The sequence below is a fragment of the Protopterus annectens genome, chromosome 7.part0, assembly GCF_019279795.1.
Source record: "Protopterus annectens isolate FY-2018-M chromosome 7.part0, PAN1.0, whole genome shotgun sequence".
In the NCBI taxonomy this organism is placed as follows: domain Eukaryota; kingdom Metazoa; phylum Chordata; order Ceratodontiformes; family Protopteridae; genus Protopterus; species Protopterus annectens.
In genome coordinates this window covers 254,727,958-254,738,991 of record NC_056739.1, presented here as the reverse complement: position 1 = coordinate 254,738,991, position 11,034 = coordinate 254,727,958, and the positions used below count along the sequence as shown (strand labels likewise).

At 37.6% G+C, this 11,034-nt stretch overlaps 1 protein-coding gene across 1 annotated transcript in view; it reads right to left on the bottom strand.

The window, feature by feature from the left end:
• The window catches only part of LOC122805946, a 105,021-nt gene that overhangs the window by 93,418 nt on the left and 569 nt on the right, over window positions 1-11,034 (bottom strand). The window lies entirely within an intron of this gene.

Below are 11,034 nucleotides of genomic sequence, written 5' to 3'. Positions count from 1 at the left end.
TCTGGAATAGACTCCCCAAACATGTCAAGCAGAGCACCTCATTGGCCCTCTTCAAAAGGAACCTTGATGATTGGATGGGAGATAGGAAATTCACCCCGGGGATCATGTCAGTCACCCTGCTAGACAGGGGCCCAAAGAAGTAAATATTGTGGAAAAAATTTCCAGGGAATTGTTATGGCTAGGCTTGCATAGGCCTTAGGGCCGATAGCCTAGTACCAACCTATGAACCTATGATTCCCCTCAGCCTTCATTTGTTTACTGAGTGGCATTAAGTAAGATACTTACCCAGAAACTGCTCCCAAATATCCCCTGAAAGAGAAGTGCATGTCCATTAGGCCTTCCCATTTAAGAAATGGATATATTTTTTTTGTTCATGCCATTTACTCCCTACACATGGTAACAATTTAGGTTTTGCCATCCCTATTCTTTGACATAACATTCTAGATTTTAATATTTTGTGTAACTGTTCTCAAGTCTTCATTCAGAAAATTACAGATTGAACTATAACACTTCCTAAAAGTAATGACATCTTAGAACTTTGTAAAAGCCTCCCCAGTCTGCTATAGGCTTGCAACTGATTGCTTCATGCATTCAGAAGGTTCTAGACAGCTAAAGCTGTTCAGTTATCTAAAAGATCATTCCAATCAAAAGTTATCAGTTTACTCAGAATTTACAGTTTAGTTTTGTTTGTTTGATTTACAGTTTAGTTTTGTTTGTTTGAATTTCACGAGTTTACTCAGAATTGATAAACATACCAGCTCCTTTCAAATGTTAAAGAAGAATCACCTGTGGGAGCCTGTAAAGCCCCAGTAGACGAGCTAAGGGAAGAGTTGTTGATGACACAGACCCTCCAAGGACAGCTGCTAACCTTGACATTTTCTCACATTTGTAATTAGGAATGGGATCTTCCAGACTAGAAAGCAATGAAAAAGCACCTTGTATAGCTCTTGCTTCCATAGTGCAGCAGTCAAATATTCTAAATCCCAAAGTGATGTTGGGTAACAGATGCTGATTCTGGTTAATTTCCTGAACTGCAAATGTCAGGGCTTGAAGATAAAGATATGCAATGTATGCAAATCTGTAGAAATCAAACAATGCATTAAATCTTCTTAATCTTAATCTGCTGGTAAAACTATGTTCATAGAAACATAAATATATTGAGTGGAAAAATTGTAATTGATTATATTTTTGTAACTAATAACTTTTTCGTACGAGAATGAAAAACGTGACTAACAATAATGTGCCGAGTTCAGCCAGTGACATTGCAAGGCCATTCATGTCATTTGGCACTCTTTCCTCGGTAACAAAAGCCATTATTTTATGTGGTTATAATACACATGTACACACACACACACACACACTGGCTAAGTATCACAAGCCCTCTTCTTGGGTGCTGTATTTTTACACGGTGCACTGAGCAGCATTAATTATGCATGCTGAAATATTTACAGCATGTCTCAGAACTAAAAATATAGCAGTCTACAAGTGCTGCAACTAGCGGCACATGGCAGGAAAAATTGTAGAGCTGCAAGGATTCCATGAGATGGATGCAAAAATCAAGGATTCCTAAAGATACAACACTTATCAAACTCTCAACTGTCCCTGTTTTAAAAGAATACTCCTGTATTCAGGCTTGATTTACCCTTGCATATGATGTACTTACTTTTGGTGGTATGTCCTATTTTCAGTGTTGATTTACCCCTTCACACAAATTTCTAAATACCCCTTATTATATGTGATTTTTGGGGTATTTAGCACACAGAAAACCACACTACATGTCTAACATACTAATGGCAATAATATTTTAAAAAAAGATGACACACACCTTGCATCTCACTTTTTCTGAAGTGTATTAGAATTTTGCAATACATTTTAATAAAGTCTACAGATTTTACACTGCCTTTGATAATGTGCTTAGCTTGTATATTGTTCAATTATTTTTGTCACTCCCTGTTTCTAAACATGTTTCTTAGTATCCCACATTCTTACTGGAAGCTGGTAGAGTTATGTGCTATTTGAAACTCAAATGCCATGCCGTTTAGCTGTTTAGGTTTTTGATTGAATGTACCTACTTTTAAAGGCATTTGTTCCTATTTTCAACATCTGCAAGTTGAGGGGTACAATTCTAAAGGAGTTCATTTTGAATAAGTAAGTGTACTGTCATATCCTTATAAGAAGTCATTAAATAAGTGGGCTGAATGGACACATGATCCAAGCATGTCACTCTTGATAGTGGGTGCACTTCAGTGTGTTTTTGTCAGATAAATTGAAACATGTTTGTTTGTCTCTTCCGGCTTTTCCCTGTTAGGGGTCGCCACAGCGGAACTCCAGTCCACTAATGATTGGCAGTTGATTTTTACGTACCGGCTTGCCAGGCCTGAAACAAAACCTTCAACGAAGGTACGCCCATTCACGCATGTCTCCAGGCAGAAGACGCTCTAGCTAAGAATCGAACCGGACAGCGTCTTACTGTGAGGCAACAACGCTACCGCAGCACCACCACTACAAGTGGTATAGATAAATTGAAACATGTCATGAAGGAAAATAGGGATGGTATACATAGTCCTAAGTTTCGCACTTTCTTAGTGTTTATCTGCGAAGAGTGTGGCTACAACTATATAGAAATATACTGAGTGCAGTGCAAAAGCTTCTGCAAGGAAACATCGACTTTAACAACTTTAATATTGTTATGAAAACAATGGTTTAGGCATGTGGGAAGTCATACATTAAAATATAAAGCCTCAGATGGCTTTGAAATTTTCAGATAAGTGAGGCAATGTGTCATCCTGATAGAAATATTGACAAGTAGTTAAGGCAAACAGAACCCAGTGAAGCTATTTTTAATGAATATTAAAAATATATATAAAGGGGTTTTATGCATTTTCTATAGGGGTGGCCCTATTAGGAAATCTTGATTGTTTCATTGAAAAGTTAGAAAGGAGAAGATAGGAAAGATGGAAGAATGGGAGCCATGACAGAGGAACACACAGAAGAAACACATCAAGAGGGTTATGTTTGAGGAGATGGGAAAGGTGGGGTTCTATACTTTTGGCTGGGGATAGACTACCCTTATTTTTTAGAATTTTTTTCTTTATATTTAAGAGGGTAGTTTGGGAAGGAAGTAGGTTAGATGGTGTAAGGCAAAGGATTAGGGAATGACAGAAGTGGTTTAGAGAGAGTAAGACAGAAGATTAGGGAAGGAGGGAGGTGATGAGGAGTTGTTACCAGCTACACACTGGTCTACAGGACGACAAATGTTTTTACTACCTGATGGATATGCAGTGGAAAACCCCAATGTTGAGAAGTCAGAAACTTGTGGTGGCTCAGTAGTCAGAGCTTGCTGGAGCAGCATGTCTTGCACCCACTGCAGAAAATATTATGTGGCCAAAAGTCACCTCTCAACTACGCACTCTACCTCCTCCTCTACCAAGTCCCAAAGCTCAAGAGATTTGTGGCTTACTAGGCTTCACTACTTCAGGGAGCCTATGGACCCACAGCCACCTTCCTGACCCTTTAAGGACATCCCTGGCAATGCTAAGGGTGAATATTCTCTGCCGTCAGGGGGACAAGATTGGGCATAAATGGAAAGGAAATAAGAATGGCTTATTAAAATAAGGAAACAGAGAGAGAAAGGGTATCGAGCCACAAAATTGAGACAATAAATGCACTAGTAATATGGTCTGATACTAATATCTACCTTATTAACAATGCTTATTTAGCATCATGTAAGCAGGTGAAAGACATAAAGAGGTATTACATTTTATATGGACTAAATGTTCTGAAATCTAATAAGCAGGTGTTAAGTATTGCATGGTAATATGTTTTACATTGAGAATACAGTCTGCAGAATAGTAATGATAAGCTACAAATAATCAGGATAAAGATGTGAAATGGTAAGACATTTTACATTAAATAATATTCTGCAATATGTTTCCAAAATGGATTTTTCTGGATTACTTTAATGGTAGCACAGTATTTATGCAATTCTACTTTATGTATTTATTTGAATTTATTTACCAGGCTAGAACACTGATCAGTTCTGGTCATTTTCAGTCTCAGCCTGGGAATTAATACTCATTAATACTTGTAAATCAATGTTTAAAAAAGCATGACTATGTTTATTTTAAATTCTTTACCTTAAGATGCAGTAATGGCACACTTATATTCCCACCCCAATAAGACACCAGCACTAAACAAGAGCATTAATCCCTACAGCAACCTGAGGTTGCTGTGCTCTGCTGACAAACTGTTGGTTCAAACAACCAAAGCATAAATGTGGCTGGTGGCTCTCTATTTGCCAACTCTGTAGGCAAAACTTGGAACTCTCTACCTGTTGAACTTACTCTCCAGCCCTCTCTAACCCAGTTCAAAAAAAGCCTCAAACTACACTTTCAAATGCACCGGCAATGTCCCTATTCATAACCTGACTAACACCCACCCCCTGGTATTGGAAATCTTGCCTAATTAAAAATGTCATTTGACTCTAAAATGTATAAGACTTTGCTTTGTGGCATATCTAGAGCTTGTTACAGGATAAAGTCCTTATCTGTGTGAAATTCTCAGTTGCCTACCATGTTCAATAAATGTTTGTAACTTTACTGAAGACTGTAAACTATGTTAATTTGTAAATGTTACTAATGTAATGTAATCTACTAACATGGATCTTTTCTCCCCGGACCTCCACTGAAAATGTACATATATACAGTCGGACCATCCCGGTAAACAAATGTAAAATAAATAAATAATATAAATGCAGCAGAATGTTTGCTTAATCATGCATTTTTATTTCTGATGCATGTTTAATGCTTGCATACTCACAAGTAACCTCAATTAGCCTCATTAATCTTGTGTACTCCCAGAAACAATGTTTAAGTAATCTCATCAGCTACAGAAACAACAAAAAAATAAGGGTATGTTTGCTTGCCTATCGTATATGTGTAGTCATAGTACGTGCTTACATTTATTAATCAGAATAATTTGCATCATAGGCATAAAAGTGTTATGTACTGAAGTAAGAAATGTCTCTGATTAATTTGTGACATGTTATGCTTCAGAAAATCACTTCTTTCTAATTTTGTTTACTGCAAGTCCAGGCATAAGGATGTGATGCCTTCATTTTTTAACATTTTTTTTTTGTTCTGGATTCAGTTTGTCTCTGCTTGGAGTTTGGGTACATCTTAAAACCTTTGCAATTTTTTTTCCTTTTTGATTTAAGTGTGTGCTGTGCAGTACAGCCTGGATAGATTTATCCTGAATGCCAAGTAAAGTTATTTTAAGGAAGACATCTTTCAAATTATGGTAACAAAATAATTGCACACTGCATCCTGCATTACTCGTAACTTCTGTTTCTTTTCCAGGCACCCCCACTCTGACCAGGGTGAGGATGCTTGGAAATGATGACAGTCTTCCAAAATTATTACATTAAGAAATGATTTTGGTCTACACACAGAAATATATTTGTAGAAACGTTCTGCCTGTCATAGAAATAATCCCTTAATTAACAAAGTATATTTTAAGTTTGTACAAATTTATATAAACACACACACACACACATATATATATATATATATATATATATATATATATATATATATATATATATATACTGTATTTATATATATATATATATATATATATATATATATATATATATAGCTATATATATGTGTGTGTGTGTGTGTGTGTGTGTGTGTGTGTGTATTCATATATATGTATGTGGATATATATATATATATATATATATATATATATATATATATATAGTCTGAGATATTCATATGTATGCATACACACATTTCTGTGTTTATTTGCAAACATACAAGTATATGCTTGCTTACTAACACCTTTTGACATATATATATAAATACATCTTTGCATTCACGTATATAGTTGTACTTGTATAACAGACCTTTACGGTATTACTCTAACACTTTTTTAAAACCTATATAAACTAAGATGCATAAGTAAAATATCAAAATACTTAGAACTCTGGCCTTCATGTCTAACCTGAGAAACTCACTCAGCCAGCTGGTCAGGCCTGCACTTCTGCAGGTCATCATACCTGTGCTGAAAGTGTTGTCTGGAGTGGATAATACATGTCAGGGATGCCAGATGTTCACCCATCTCCTGCAGGTGTCACTCTTCTTCCACTCAGTGATAGCGATCACATCTATCACGTTTGTTTTAAAATTTTTGCAGGTGTGATAAAGATCTAGTCCATAATCTTTGCCTCCTTATTGGTACAACTTACGGCTTGGCTTCCTGCTTTCACAGGTGCTTTTATCATTAGAAGTGCAAGAACCGAAGTGAGGAATGTCACCGGAAGACTGTGGTTCGTTGGGTGGGAACCACACTGTCTGAGGTGTGACATAAGTGTAACCAAGCCACATAGGAATTTTACCAATGGAAGTGATATTTTTGTAAAGTTAGGTTTACAATTGCAAACTTGACATGGAGAGAGATTTATTTTTAGTTGAAGTTGTATGATGACATTGGTATGGCCAGGAAATCAATGTTTAATCCATTAATTTGCCATATGTTTACATGTGCATTTGCTTAAGCAGAGTGATGATTTGGCCGTTATTGCACAATTCTAATTATGATAATGCATTATTGCGTTATGGAAGCATGATTTTGGAAGTATCGCTTGAGGTAATCCTTTCATAATTAATGTTTTACAGCTGAAGCTTATTAATAATTGCATTTGGTGTTACTGCATTAATCAAAGTAATTCACTGTTAAGAAGTGCTAAGATGTATTATATTCCATAGGATGACTATGGATATGACTTTATTAAACACCAGTGTAAATGCTGACCTACTTCATTTTTCTTTTTTAAATGCTAAGAAATATTTCAATTTTATTTGGACAAGCTATGCCCTGATGAACGTTCCCGCCTCAGTGCAGCTCATCCACAATCATTGAGAAGTTATCTGCATCTTTGTAACCATATATACATTTGCACATATAACCGCAATTCATAGAGATCAGGGCTGCTGACCTTCATTTGCATTCAAACTGTGTACAGAATTCAGTCAATAGCTGTAAAGCCCCTGTACTTACCTGTGATTGGTCAAGTTTGGTGGCAACTGTGGGAGGAACCTCCAATTGACACAGTGCAGGAAATATGCCAACTATATAACAGGACATGCCAGAGCAAAGGCAAGACCAAATGTAATTGCCTGTAGCAGTACTGAAGGGTCACTTCCTACACTTATCCCTTTAACACCCAATGAGGAGGAATATCTTCATGTGGGGCGATGACTATGATACTGATGAGGATGGCATGGGCACAATCAAAGGTGCTATGGACACTGATAACTAGCCACCTCAGCAACATCCACAGACACATGTTCAGGAAGGTTAGTGCATCCACCATGATGCATTCACATTAAAGTTGTGACTGCAGATGTTAACTGGTTACATATAATACATGACATTTACTTTCAACAGGTGAACCCCCCCCCCCCCATTTCTACCAGTCATGAAAGGGAAATAGGTTCCTAGATTAGTACTAGGCTAACTGCCCTTGTGGACCATTTTAGGGCTAGCCAGTTACCCAGTATGAGAATCAAACCCTGCACCTTGTGTCTGCAAGCTAATCACATTAACTATTATGCTAATGTTTGTGCATGGTAAGTGTCCTCCACACCTCATTGCATACCATTCAGTAATGTGCTCCAGTTTGTCAATAATAATGCAATCAATCAATCCTTCACAAAGTCAGCAGCAAAAATAAGCAGTTTTACTTTACCAGTACAGCTAGAAGATTTCAGCAGAATAATGTCTGATGCTGATGATAAGATAAGTGTATTTATGAAACAGCCTGAAGACAGTGGTGCATAGTCACCAAGTTTAATGCCAGGAGCTCTCACACCACAACAGGTACATAATTCCACAGGAAGTGAGACTAGATCACAAAGTCAAGCTGTACAGGGAGATAATCAATGTTCCTCAACAGCAGTGTCCCATCAACCACAGGAACACCTTCTGGAGGAAGTCACAATCTCAGAGGTAGTAGTGTCCACTACCCTGTGCAAAGGGGTGCTAAACACAGGCAAAAGTCATAGTATCCTCCAGAAGCATTAAAAGCATTGTCTGCCAAGAAACAAATGTGCCATGAGAATGTTCACCAAGAGTCAGCAAAAGATAGAGTACTGCAAAGTGCATGTGAGGGTTTTCAGTACTACTTGGAAATGGTAGAAAGTAGGAAAAATGCCACGGTCCCACTGGTGTACAGTATGGTGGCACACAAGCCAGCCACCTCAACCTCCATGTGTATACTAGTTAGGACGTACCAGGCTCAAGTAGGAAACAGGTGAGGACGAGGTACTGTCCAGACATGTAGGGACATAGCGCATCGCACTACAACTGCTTCTCAGGAAAGTAATAGAAATAGTAGGGGGAATTAAAAATAGCATAATTCAAGCAGGCTTCATCGAATTCATCTACATGAAGCAGAACCCCTTATACAAGGTCTTGATTAAGCAGCACTGAGCGATCATTGTCTGTAGGATCACCTGCACCCAGTCCCTTATTCAAGGTCTTGATTAAGCAGCACTGAGAGATCATTGTCTGCAGGATCACCTGCACCCAGTCCCTTATTTAAGGTCTTGATTAAGCAGCACTGAGAGATCATTGTCTGTAGGATCACCTGCACCCAGTCCCTTATTCAAGGTCTTGATTAAGCAGCACTGAGAGATCATTGTCTGTAGGATCACCTGCACCCAGTCCCTTATTCAAGGTCCTGATTAAGCAGCACTGTGACATCATTGTCTGTAGGATCACCTGCACCCAGTAGGTTTTGTTGTAGAAACAAGTCAGTGTTAAGCTCACATGGCAGCACTTCCTTATGATCATGGGCAACATCAACCACCTTATATTTAGGGGACATCGTGCATGACACAGTTGACCTACTATAACTCAGAAATGTCCTTCCATATTACTGCTGCAGTATTCTTTACAAAATGGATACCCTGTCAAGGGTAACACAAACATCCAGCCAGCATTCCAAAGCCTTAGATTTTATAAATGTCGTATATCAGACTCATGCTGCCTGCTCAAGGTGTAGAGCATGAATGTGATGTTGATATGTACATACCCCAGAACTTCTTTGCTGCCAGACAATGTGGTATCATTCAACATCTGTCTGAACACTCCTCCTACTGTACTGGTTACCAAGCAGTGTTAGAGATAAGTTCCCCATTAGGGTTTCTGACATCATCGAAACACATTTAATCATGACCACTTCATCAAATATGCACTTCATCAAATTTTCACATCATCGAATCCCAAAACATCAAACATACTCTCCGGATACAGCTAACTTACCTGCCAACTAAAAATAGTACAGTAAACCAACTAGAACTTCCCAAACACATACATAAATAAAGAACTCACCCTACACAGGACAAAGACTACCAACTACGACATCTTCCCGTAACTCTGCCTAACCTTAATGAAACAGTAGTCCAAAAAATTATAAACACACTACAATAACTAAATATCACCATGTATGCGGGGGGGGCAAGCCTTCCCTGCACCCTCCACACCCCACGGAAATTAAATATGCCAACTCGGAGATCTCACTACTATAAATGAAATTGCATACTTAGAAGTAAGTTACTACTGCACAACTAACTACATGTCAGTAACCTATTGCCGATGTTCGCGATTTGATGATGTAAAAATTCGATGAAGTGTATATTCGGCAAAGTTGTCTTAATTAAATGTATTCCGATGATGTCAGCTTTCACTGATGTGAAGCAGACCTATATATATATATATACATATATATATATATATATATATATATATATATAGATATATATAATGAAACCAAAAACGTAAGTGCACGGTACGACAATAACCCGTGCATGGAGCCAACCAACACAACAAACCCAGAAACAAACTCCAGCATAGGAAATAACAGTGAATGGCAGCAATTAATAAGCCTATATATATATATATATATATATATATATATATATATATATATATATATATATATATATAAAACTGTGGAAGGGGGGGAAGGAATAAAAATGCCTAAATACAAAGTACTTCATATATTTCACTTGAGTAGCGGTAATGTTTACAATAACAGAAAAAAGAAAATGCGGAAAGAATGGCAGAGGGGGTTAAGTTGAAGATTGCAATGTGCAATACCATTAACAGCCCGGTTAGCTTCATGAGTGCTAAATGAGTAGTACTTCTGCTAATAATTATTCAAAAGATAACAAAAAAAAAAAACTATTAAAAAAGTGGATGAGGAAGATGCAAAATGCATTAATATACACTATTAAGAGCTATCATACACTGGAAACAAATAATTGCACATAAGTAACAAGTCATCTTGCAATCAGCAGGATCACTGTTGCCACTTTTCCCTTAGAACTGCACAAACTGATATTTATTCTAATCCATAAAGTTTGGTGTCTGTGACATAATGAAATAATCTGATGTGCAGTATCTCAGCAGATAACATTAAATTATTTCTTATTTGTAAGAACTAAACATGTACAAATATTACATCATGAAAAGTAATGTAATCCATTTTCCTTTCCTGTCCAGGTTATAAACTCATGAGAAGTGCAAGTTGGAATATATCAGCAAAACATCTTTGAATAAACAGAATTTCTTCCACTAATTCAGTCAACTACTGGATTACCAGTTTTAAAGTACTGAACATTACAGCAGAGGTAGTACACATATATGTGTCTAGAGTCTGTTAACAGCCCACATTCAGCAAAACAGTACAAAATGTACTTGTTATTCCTTACATGATGTCAATAGTACTCACTGCAGAGCTCTGTGTGGCAGCGCAGTGGTGCAGCAGTAGCACTGCCACCTCACAGGAAGAGGTTCTCTGCTTCGATTCTCAGCTGGGGTGCCTTCTGTGTGGAGTCTGCATGTCCTCCCTGTGTTCGTGTGGTTTTCTCTGGTTGCTCTGGTTTCCTCCCACATTCCAGTAGGTGGATTGGACACCCTAAATTGGGCCTAGGGGGTGAGTGTGTGCATAGCTCTTATAAACAG